The 12,662-nt window shown below is 38.8% G+C and overlaps 1 protein-coding gene across 2 annotated transcripts in view; it reads right to left on the bottom strand.

The window, feature by feature from the left end:
- spock1 (SPARC (osteonectin), cwcv and kazal like domains proteoglycan 1) overlaps positions 1-12,662 on the bottom strand; it is a 120,833-nt gene that overhangs the window by 14,597 nt on the left and 93,574 nt on the right. The gene's annotated exons all lie outside the window — the stretch shown is intronic.

The raw sequence follows: 12,662 nt of genomic DNA, 5'->3' as shown, positions 1-12,662 counted from the left end.
AAAGTGCACCCTGGTGTGGGGAAACTGTCTCTGCTACATCACACTACGCTGTCACCAGATACATCACACAGGATGATTAATAAATAACTAGAAGTCAACAGGAGACTGGAGTCAGGAGTTTCAACGCTTGGTTGCAGGAAGTCATCATCTCCTTATTTGAAGTGGGAGATACAGAACAATTGATCATATTGCACAACAGCACCTGGCAACCTCACTGTTAGCGTCACTACTTCCTGTTTAGTTGTATCTCGATGAGGTTTTTGCCGAAAATGAATAAATATGTAAAGATAAGGCAGTGGACAGAGAGCTGATGACAAATGTTAAAAATGACACAAATATAATGAATACTTTTATTTTATTTATTTATTTATTTGAAGGACAGTGTGCAGATACATTAAAAAGATGGCTGCATCAGATTTAGCAAAATGCTAATTTCCATCTGTAGTCCTTGGTGTCACAAACATAAAAAAAACCCAAAAAAATTCACATATAAAAAGTGCAATACAAAAGACAATGCACAAGTGTGCAAAATTTTCAATACATAGTGCAAACTACAAGTTATTAAAGTGCGAGACATATGCAACAGATATCAGAATAAATACGGTGTAGTCGCTATCAGATGATACCCACGAGGGTAGCATCTGATAACTCTGTACCTTATTGGTATTATAAATGTAAACAAGACAGTAATATGACACTAAGACAGTACTATAACACCATACTTCACCAGAGGACACTTCTGCGTTTAGAAAGAGAGATGTTTGTGTCGCTAATGCTAATTCTGAGGCATAATAAATATACAAACAACTCCAAAAACTGAAGTATTCTACATATAAATATAATTGGGTAGTCTATTTTAATTAATTTGAATTTTAATAGGTTGTTTATTTTAAGTTTTCAGATTTTAATAAAAGTTATGTTATCTTTGAGACACAGTAGGCTAGCTAGCGTGCTTCTGTGCACAGAGCCTAGTGTTGTTTTGGAGATATGCAAAATTAGAATTAGTGTATTGCCTAAATTGTTGTCTAAAAACGATTAAAAATTACAGAAATGAGCTGTAATCTCCTAAAACAAGGGTAGAGAGTGATATTTCTGTCTTTTTGTGGTTAATTTTACCGTCCATTGATGTTTTGTGCTTGACTTGAACTGCACATTCATGACACATTGTTAAAATATAGTCTGAATAATGCAAAAGAAATATTAATTCTGTCTGAATATTAATTTTTATCAGCATCGCCCACCCCTATTCTTATTAGACTACTTTGACTTGGCATCATTTATCACCTGCTATGTCCCGCCTCTGTGCACTATCAGCATACTAACACAAAGTCAATACGTACTCCTCATATTTCATGGTTAGAGGTGTGGGTTTGTCCGGTTATTGCGCCTGTCGTAAAGGCCCCGAGGTGAGGGACAAAAAGCATTTATCCGGCCGACTGTGTGCGTGACATTATCCCACATCCTAAGGCATAGACAGGGTTGGACGTGTAACATTTTTTGAGTGTTTTTCCTCTTCACGGTCCAGCTCTGAGAGACACTGACAGCTTAACATGACCTGACCTCACCTCACCAACAAAAATCCACATCTCAAAATAAGTCCAAGAAAAATAAGGATCAGGCCACCAAAAGGTTATATATTGATGGGTGTGTGGGCTGGTTGATTTGTAAGTACTTCAACAATACTGCATGTCATTTGAGTAATTGTCAAGCAAACCTATCACTTTACAGAACATGAAGTTGTATTTGGTATTATTTTAGTGGTAAACATTTTCATTTCAAATCCAGAGGTACCTACTATTAGATTATGACTATATATTTATATAAGTAACTGTTTTCGAAAATGTTAACACAGTCATTAAATAGATTACATTCACCATTGCTGTTCCTGAAATCCTGTGACCTTCCAACTGAATTACTGGAATTATACTTAGACCAATGACAAAAACATAAAAATATGTTGGTTGAGTAACTAAAGTGGGACAAATGATTATCAAGAAATCATAGCCACTAAGAAATAATCCACAGTATGGACCATAGACTGTATGTATAAATGGACATAGCGAACCTGCTAGCCGCCGTGTTCCAAATACGAAGTGCTCCATCGACTCTGGCTCCAGTTCATTTTCTACTGAAATAAGCCCCTCTCTCAGTAACAACTGCTGTGAGGCTCGTCATTAAAATGCCTTAAAATGTTCGTATTAACACAAACTACATGGATCTGATATTTTTATTTTGCTATTGTGTCAAGATATGAGCATTAATAACAGACAAATTAGCATTAGCAACAGCTTTGATTGACAGTCCCTTCTTTATACAGCCTATAGTATGGACAGACAAACTTAATTGATCTGCAAAGGAAGTTACTTAGACACAAAAACTCTTATTAAACCATTTACAATATAAAAATAGCTCTTAGTATAAAACAGCAAAACACCCATTACATAAGGGTGAGCTGTGGCACGAGGTAAGGTAAGATGTGAATTATGTCCTCTCACTGTAGGAGTTCAGTAAATAGAACGACTAAACTAACTGTAGCTAGCATGTACCCCTGAATTAAAAGCTCCCTAGTTCAATGCCTGTCCTTTGATTTACCCATTGGGGGACTGCTTGTATAAAATGTTACCTGTCTTTGCCGTATCTGTTTCATTCTCTATTTAGGTTTTTTAGCTCAGCGCCTGTCTGAAGGACCTCTTCTTCTTTTCTTGTGTTTCCTAGAGAAGCCTCTTATCTCGCTCGTCTGTACCTGTCTGTTCCTTTGTGACTTGGATATCCTTGCTTTTCTGAGTTCTCCTTTCAGCTAAATTACATTGAGGGCTCTCCACACAGACACCAAATATAATTGTTTCCTCATTTTTCATCCCGTCTCCCTGGTTTCTTGTTGACTTTCAAGGCATTATAATTCAAATTTGTGTCATCCTTCTCTTTTAAGTGTTGGGAAGGATGTTTTTTCCTGTATTAAAATGTATTGTGTAATATATTCTGCTACATGGTCCAATTTGAGTACTGCATTCTGAATACATAGAATACTTTCACATAGATTATACTATAGTGTAAAAATGCAACATGGGATTACAATAGGTTTATATTTGTTTCACAATTTTTAAAGCATTTATTTATCACTAATTAGACTGATTTCACACTAATATCGTGGAGTTTGAATACCACAATTTATTCCTTTACTTTTACTTGTATTCTAAGTATCACCAAAGGAAAGAGTAAATGTACCAGAATACAGTTACTCATAATTAGTGTTCTGAATATGTATTTGCAGTATATATAGACTATTTAATTACTGTCCAGCTCTGTGTATCATTTTATTGTTTTGATGTTATAAATCTGTTATCATGTCACGTAGAGAGGGACACAGCACAAAAACCCAGATGCCCCGTAGCCATGTCTGTGTTTGCAGTCTCACTCGGGGCGCGGCAGGGTCAGAGCAGCTTAAAGATGTCGGACACATAGTCTGTTGACATCAAAGCTGCACCAGGGGCAGATTACACTATTGTGGCAAAAGGCTAATTCACAGAGGAGAGCTGTGCCAGACGACAAGCCTGCTCAAATCACACACACTCCTGCAGTGATTTTATTAAGTCAGACTGGAAATACTCAACACAACAGAAGGAGGGCTTGGTGTTCTTTTATATGATGTCTGCTGTTCTATGTACAAACAAGTAGAGCAAGAGCTATCATTTTTTTTGTCAGCATCAGTGATTATTATAATTGTTTTTATTAGTTGACTGGTCAAACAAATATTACACAAAACAAATGTGGGAAAATGATGTGAAAATGAAGATAATCATTATGACTATTTGAATCAGATTAATCATTGCGTCACAACAGCGAAAAGTCCAACTTCTGTTACATCTCATTGGGAGAAAAACAAAGACATCTTCCTTATCCACAAATTCACACAGCACTTACCTTCTGCATGTTTTTACAAACGAAATAGTCCATATTGATACTTTGCAGCTGATGTGATCAACATTCCCTGGGGGTAGTTATGCTAATGGTGGGCACTGGTCCATCTAGGGCTTGTTAAACTTTAATCCGAGCTTTATTTGAACAAAGTCTGATCAAAAAGAACTGACTTAGTTGGAACTACAACAGGTGAGCTGATTTGTGCTGTTAAACAAGTCCCTTTCAAATGGCATTACAGTCACAAGCTAGCTACCATTAGCCAACAATTTTTTCAGTTAGTCTCCCCCTTAATTAACCTGACAGCGGATGCAAAGATGGATTCTCATGAGTTTAAGAGCTCACAAATATCTCGACAATCCATCTTGCTGTGCAAGGTTAGTGTCTTTGCTCTTTGTTTTCTAAAATGTATTGTGGCTAATAAGAATCTATACTCTCTCTTTTTGCTAAAAAAAACATTCAAAATTGTACCAAGCTCAATCAATATCTGCACAAAAGGGGTTAATGGAGCATGAAATACACACCTATAGACAAGAGGTAGTAAAGCGTGACAAACTTTCTGATACTTCTCCTACAAACAGTCAACTTCCCCATCAGGAGGCAGTGGACAGACAGACTGACGCTCCAACACAAAGAACAGAGAAATATCGACGAGAGAAGAGGGTCAGGTATCAAACTCTGAATCAGCGCTGGGAAATACCTGCCCCCTCTTCCTCCTCCTCTTCACTCTAAACTGCCTCTCTCCCGTTTGTGAAGCTCAGATCTCTCAAATCTGGCAACAAAAGGCAGACAGGTGACTTCAGATGAAAACTACTACTGCACCTGCCTCTTATTTGGAAAGGATCCTTAAACAAACTCAACCGCCATAAGGAGTGAATGATTCATTTAGGATTGCTTGCTGTCTTAAAGGTGCACTATGGGGCTCTGCCACTTGCTTGTCTCCATGGAGATGTTGCTTTCCTTTGTCTGGAATTTTACAAAGTGGCGGGTGGCAGACCCTACCATAAAAGTTACATGGTGAAGCATTAAGTTGCAGTTGACAATAAGGCTACATGAGTTAACCCTTTCATTGTTTTCTCAGTCATTTGGAACAGCACATTTTACGTCACTGCCTTTCACTGAAAAATGTGTTGAGCTAAAGCCAACCTTATTCAGCCTTCTCATCTCACTCATTTAGTAGAGGTACACTATAATAAAAATCCACTAGGGGTTCCTCTATTTTTGGATAGTGAGCCTTCTAAACAGGAAATTGGCAATTGTAAAATAGCTGGAGAATTTAGGCAGTTTTAGAAGGAATTTTGCTCAGACATTTTTTGGGGCATATTATTTGAGCAAAGACAAATCCTGCAGAAAATATTCCAACTGCAGCTTTTGTGATTTGCCAATTGTGCACATTCAAATTGCAATTTTGATTTTAACTGCAATTCATCTTGCGCCCCTAATGTGAATCTCACGCTCAGCATGAGTCATACATCCATTGTGAATCATTAACAGCACGTCAGACATGGTTCCTGTTCTTTGGTGTTGACCCAGCTTGAAACATCCTCTGAGATTTCGCCTCTGATTACGAAGTGACTGATCTCCACTATTCCCAATTACACAAGGTGATGCTCCCAGCAGGCCACTTTAGGTCATGTTACACACTGTTGTCTAGACTCTCATATATTATTGTCTGCATCAGAGGCTGGCAGGCCCCAAATCCTTCCCCAGCCCCCCTTTATCATTCCTACATGATAAAGTGAGTTTGTCATATAAAAGGCGAGGAGTGACTGCCTCTCCATGCAGAGCAGAGGTGGGTGGTGATCACCTTGAGACATGAGGGATGCAACGTCGGATCAAATCAAGATGAAGGACAGATGGAGAGGCGGACGGAGCAGAGAGGGAGGTGAAGTCTCTTAACAAGGTAACGCCGCCATCAGGAAATGCACACAGACACTCGCACAGGAGATATGAGCCCAACACAAGGTCAGATTCATTAAAAAGATACACAGCTATGTTTGATTTGGCCCCCAGTGATCAGCCTCTCACAGTGGTGTCAGCAGATAGAGTTAAGGTTAGTCCTGATAATAATCAGTAATGGACTCACTATCTACTGTGAAAAGAGTAAGCTGACAGACAAACAGGAGAGAATGAAGCTCAGACTGGTATTACTAACTTAAAGTGCAGGTTAGACTACTTAGTTAACTATATTTAAGCTTTTACTAAAAATCTTGCCTAGTATTTGAAGTTTATTGATTCATTTTAATTCCTGGTTGGTCCTGGGCAACAGATATGCCATACACAGGTATTCTATAACTGTTACCTAGCAACCACACTGTAAACAGGGGCCAAAGCATGTCTAATTTGCGCAATAGTTACCATAAAAAGCTAATACATGGCAACACCTTTACCTTGTTAAATTTAGTTTAAACTCTGAGAAAATTGTTCCTGTATTTTGCACAGAAGTGTGTTTGTTGATGAAATATAGACATGTTGTGCTTGTGTCTGTTATAATCTATCACACCTGTGGATCACTGTTATAATTTACTCATTTTAAATCACAATATTTATCTAAAACAAGTTCACTGACTTCTGCATTAAAAAAAAACAATGGGAGTTTATGTTGCCTCAACCGTCATCACAACAAACAGCCATGTACAGCTCCTGCTACAGCTGCAGATCACACTAGAAAGTAGAAGATTTATTTTTCATTTGTACCAAAATGGCTACGTAACAGTGCCGAATCCTACAAATATCATCAATAAAGAATGTAAAAATAAGCGATTAAAGGCTGTTCAAACATGCATGAATCATTCCAAATACAACTTCGAGAGAATAGATGTGAAGGGGAAACAACTGTAACATGGTTAAAAGCTCTGAAAAGTCCATTTTGCATAATAGGTTAAGAACTCTGCTCTACTTCCTGTATTTTTCCACTTTTATTTTTCAACAAACTGCCATTTGACTCATGTAAAATATTTCCCACAGGTACTATCCCACCAAACAAAGTAATAATTGTAAAAATGTAAAAACCTGTCATATGCACTTTAACACTCAGACTAAATGAGCACAATGATGGGGCTTTTTAGGCCACTGGGGCAGTCCTTGAGCTGTTAACTCACTTCACTTTGAATTTAAATGAATAGTAAAATGGGTCATGCTTTCCAAAGTGGACCTGGTTTCAGAAATACAGCGAAGTGATGTTTTACAAGCTGAACAGTATATTGAGTTTTATAACCAACACTGAACGATTTTGGAAACATATCTTATTGCTATATCTTCTGTGAAGCACTGAGATTGTGATGAGATGTGCAATTTATTCACAAGATTCAGTGCAGGGTCAATAATGTTTGAGAGCAAACTAAAATATGAACTAAAACAATGAAAGAATTCTTGGATTTTCAGAACATGTTTTTGGAGGTCTCAGCTACACAGTTGTCAGGAACAGAAAGATCATTTGTTGTTTAAGAAGAAGACATAATGTGACTTAGAGAACTGCAGCCTTTACGATTTGCTAATTGCAGACATTCAAAACAGATTGTGACTGATCTCCTTAGAACTAAACTATATATAATAGATACTTAATCAAAATGGTGCATGGATTAAGATGGAGTTCCATAAATACAAAATGGTCGCCTTTAAAGCCAAGCAAATATCCATGAGCACATTGGATTTATAAGGGCAGCTTAGAAAATTTGCACAGAGTAGAAAATACATTGTGTGAATCAGTATAAAATATGATTATATATTTATTGAAATTTAAAAAAAAAGTACATAATAGTACAAGTATATAAAGTTAAATACATGGTTCATATGCCAACCTAGGTAACACATTTGTCACCATACTGTCAAGTGAAAACACAATGCCATACACAATTATGTCATCATCTTGAAGCTGTAAGTAATTAAAATAGGCTGTTATTTTTCATGTATAAATAGACTGTCTGAGCTCTATTGTGTCTGAAGCAGCGAATAACCTTGTTCATTTACAGTTGCCTAAATTGCTTTGCTAGTTGAAAGAAGATGTATTATGCTTTTACCCATAAGTTTGTAATAGTCAATTTAGTCATTTCAAATTAGCTTTATAACAACAATTACAAAATCAATCTTGTGGGGTAGCCAATCTTCTTAAAGCAGTCTTCAAAGTAGTTACAAATAATATCTATCCATCCGTTTTCTTTTGCTTTGTCCAGGGCCGGGTCACGGGGTTGAGGAAGCAAGTCTAAGCAGAGATGCCCAGACTCCCCTCTCCACCTGCACTTCCTCCATCTCTTCCAGGAGATCCCAAGCCTCAGGCCAGCTGAAATACAGAGCCAGCATGTCCTGCGATTTCCTTGGGTCCTTCTCCCAGTGAGATGTACCCGGAAAATCTCCCCAGGGAGGCGTTCAACTGGCATCCTGAACAGTTGCCCGAACCATCTCAGCTGGCTCCTCTCAATATGAAGGAGCTCTTCTACTCCTGTGTAACTGAGCTCCTCACCCTCTATCTACGGGAGTGCCCGGCCACCTTGCGGAGGAAACTCATTTATGTTGCTTTTATCTATGATCTTGTCCTTTCGCTCAATACCCAAAGCTAGTAGGAAGGTAGATTGACCAGTAAATCAAGAGCTTTGCCTTTCGACTCCTTCTTCACCACAACAGTCCGATACAGTGAACGCATCACTGCAGACGCTGCCTGTCAAGCTTACGCTCCATCCTTCCTTGACTCCTGAACAAGACCCTGAGATACCTGAACTCCTCCACTTGCGGCAAGGACTCTCTACCCACCCGGAGAGGGCAAGCCACCTTTATCCATCAAATAATAATAAAAAAAGTATGTTGTATTAAAAGTTTGGTAACCTCTGTTGTACTTTATTAGATCTCTACCATTAGTTTATGTGTTTGATTTACTTTAAATTCTCTGTTAATTGAAACAAAAAGAAATTTGACCCAAGTGCTGTTGTCTCATCTACAAAGTATATTCTATTTCCAAACACTTTCAAGGCAAGCCATGAACACAACAGCAATTTCTTCAAAAGGATGTTAATAGATAGATTTTCCAAGTGTTAGACCTGCTTTATCTGTAAACAAAAACAACGTCCACACCTCACATACACATTACACACTATTCCTCTGCCATTTTTTGACTGTTACCATAGGAACACCATCTGATACAGTATTCTCTCGCACCTACTGCCACCTCCATCTGTTTACAGTGATCTAAACAGATATCCCATCAGCCCTGGAGACAAACGCAGGCACTCGGATCACAGTTGCGGGATGCACAAATCTTCACCGATAGTTGGCTGCATTGAAAAAGTGAAGTGACAGAAGGAAAGTGGAGGGATTTATAGTGCCGGGGACAATGAGAAAATGGATGAAAGAAGATCTGAAACTCAAAAGCGTGGCTCAGTGCAGACAGCGGCAGAAATGTAACTTTATAATACTGTCAACACTGTCCAAGATCTGGAAATAGATGTTTTGAAGCAAAGTACAGACTGCCAACAGGAGCGACAACTGGAGTGAGTCGAAATGCAAGTCATCTTTTGTTCGGGATAGAGAGGGTTCATTAGCTGCCTAGTGCCGTTGTCGTTGTGTTATTGGGCACGATACTCCACCACCTTGCCTATGATGTGAGTGATAGGTAAAGTTGACACGCTTCTATTGCTACACAAGTTTCCCACCACTGAATATATTGCTTGAGCAGGTCTCTCCAAACAAAGTAATCAATGCAGCCACACGTTTGGTGCTAATTAACCTTGTGTCAGCTGATGTGCTGGATGGTGGAGACATGCTCATTTGTAGCATTTAAGAGAGGTGTCTAAAATTTTCCTGGTGAATCCAAAATAATATCTCAGTTGTTTTTTTTTATACAGATTGATGTCAGTCTGGTCCTCACATCCTCTGCTGTGTCTCAAGCTCGGTCAAACGTGATCGTGCAATCGGATGTGTGTTTTTTCAGTGCCACATGTGAAACAAATAAAATCCAATTTATCTCACCTCAGACATGCTTTACCGTTTGATTGTGCGGAAATCTGAAATGTTTTTCAGCCCCTGTGATATTTTTTTCCTTTATTTTTCCTGATACGAACAAACCACATGTGTCCCCGATTGGCTAATCCACATGTTAATCACGCCAATTGGACAACGGGGAGATTCACAGCTGACCAGACTCACATCTTTGTAAAGTAGGCTGAAGAAGTGTGTGTTCTGGATCCCAGACACGTCCAAAATGGATAAAGCGACAAAAAAATAAATAAAAATTAAAGCTGAACTATGGAATTTTTCTAGCGGGAGGTTTGCTGCCTACTTGTCTTGACTTAAGTTGTTATTGCTTTGGTATTAATTTTATCTCTATGGATTGACATAGGCAACACAACTAGGTCAAATTATGTGTCAGATCTGTGGAGAGGGGACCCCGCTCAGGCAATGAAATTACATCTGCATGGATATAAGTAGGCGGCGGACCCTCCATTAGAACAGTAATAGACACGTCACTAGAAACTTTTCCAGTTCTAAAACACAATAAAAAGACCTGAAATAAAGGGTCGTGTCCTCAGCAGAAGTCTCCCATGAACCAAAGTCACAGTCAAAATTGCAGGGTGAAGATGGAGAGAGTTAATTATGCATTATGAGTTGTTAAGCCAACTTCATTAGCACATGGGCCAAGCTTAAAGAAGAGAGAGATAAGGCTATTATTAATCAGCCGCACACTGTCTTTTAGTATTAATTGTGTTTGATGAACCTGGGGATGCCTTTAAGTGTCTGGTAATCGCTGAGTGATTAGCACAGACCTGAGAGGCAGAGCTGTGCAAATGCCTGGGTTCAAGCAGCTTCACAGGCTGTAAAAATAGGTCTATTCAAAAGCACATGGCAGTCCACAAAGAAACTGCAATGTGGACATAAGCAAGACATATTCTGCAACTAAAGGTGGACTATCTAACTCGGGTGAAGGATTTGCTCTTTTCCAAGGGGATGTTACTACTTTGTATGGCACAGTATGGCATTAAAATGATCCTGCTCCATCGAGACAAGCCAGCGACATCCCCAGGCCACGTTACAAGTCAGATCTGCAGAAATGTGGCCCACTCATGTTAAAATGCAGTATTTCCGAGCAACACATGTAATTAAATAAATGTAAGAAAGATAAGTTGGATGCCATACTGTGGAACATTACAGAGAATATAATTACATCTCCAGTGGTAGTCAACCCCTCACCCGGAAAGTTGCATGAACCTTTAATGAGCTTTTAACCTTGTTATAATGGTCTTCCCTCATCATTAGCATTCTCAGAATTATATTTTGATTGATTCATGCATATTTGAGTAATCCTGTATTGTCCTGCATTCAAGGCTTGAGTTCACCGCCCCCCTACCCTCGCCCACATCCCTGTACTTATTTGAGAATATATGAAAAACTAAGACTCCTGCTCGCTACTGTTTTCATTCAATCAATACCGCGATTTACAATGAACAAAATGTCAAATGACGACCTGCTTATGTTACTCATGTCTACTTCAGCTTTAGTTCTACAAAAACAATTTCTAGATCTTTCAACAAGTGATTTGATCTGTGTGGCCATGTCTGTCGCGTTGAGCAGAGCAGAAGCAGACTTGTTAAATTATAGCACAAGCCAAGAAAAATATAAAGTAATATCGCTGCATAAGCCTCTCAACCAAATGTCTGCATTACTTTTGCTTGAAAAGGCATCTGCAAAGAGCTCAGGGCTCCACTAAATATATATTTTATAAAGATGAACCTTAGAGGCAAGATTCTGCAGGGTATATTGCCAGCTATAGATCTGTAATTTCAACAATAAACATTTTAGTCTCATGGAATTTGAAGTAAAATGACTAGTATGAAAAAAATCTAAATATGATCAGGGATAATAATGTAACGTAAGTTCATGTAATAGTACAACAAACAATAGAAAGCAAAGAGAAATGTGATCTGTGTATAGTCCAGCCGCCCCCTGTTCAACTTTAAATTGTGCAAAATACAGCTACAAAGACATGAAGAAGAAAAATACAACACCCCAAATCTGCATATCCAAAAATGCTGCATGCTACACGCTCCATGCTACAAACTACATGCTGCTCTATTTTAGCAACTTGTTGAGTTGTAACACCATGTCAACCACATCCATTAAGACTCAACTGTGACTTGACTAGAATCTGTTACTCCGTCAGAAAATGTCTTCAAAGATGTAAGTAGTTGTGTTCCCTATAGAGTTATTATTGGAAGCCTGAGTGTTTTTCCCACATGCCACCCACGATGACATGTCGCCATCTTTATATCGCGTCTGGACTTGTTCTGTATTACATTTCAAAAGTTAATCGTGTAATGTGGGCAGCCAACATACAGCAGACATACAGTAGACAGACAGATAAGAGGCTGTGGAAGGTGTCCCATCTGTGGAGAGGAAGTCTGTAATGATAACAATTCATCCCTTTGTCTGCAGCTATTCTTTAGATTGCATTTCTCCTCCTGAACCTCTCCATCTATCAGCTCAAATCCTATTTTCATGACAAACAATACGACACACGCTCTCGCTCCATCACAGCCTCCTGTATCTGTCAGTGCAGAGGTGGAGATGGTGGTGGAGGGAGAGAGGGGGAAAGAGGTGGAAGGAGAGGGTGGAGTGACAGGAAATGAATAGAAAAAAGTGTGAATATCTTGGGAGTTTGAAGGATTACAGAGAAGAGGGTTGAAGTGTCTGTGTGGAGTGGCTGAGTATCTCCCAGCTGAACTCAGAATATAGTTCATTCTATCACTTCTCACACATCTGCT

This window comes from Periophthalmus magnuspinnatus, chromosome 10 (assembly GCF_009829125.3).
Source record: "Periophthalmus magnuspinnatus isolate fPerMag1 chromosome 10, fPerMag1.2.pri, whole genome shotgun sequence".
Classification (NCBI taxonomy): domain Eukaryota; kingdom Metazoa; phylum Chordata; class Actinopteri; order Gobiiformes; family Gobiidae; genus Periophthalmus; species Periophthalmus magnuspinnatus.
Note: the sequence above shows the minus strand (reverse complement) of the source record. Positions and strands in the feature narration are given on the sequence as shown.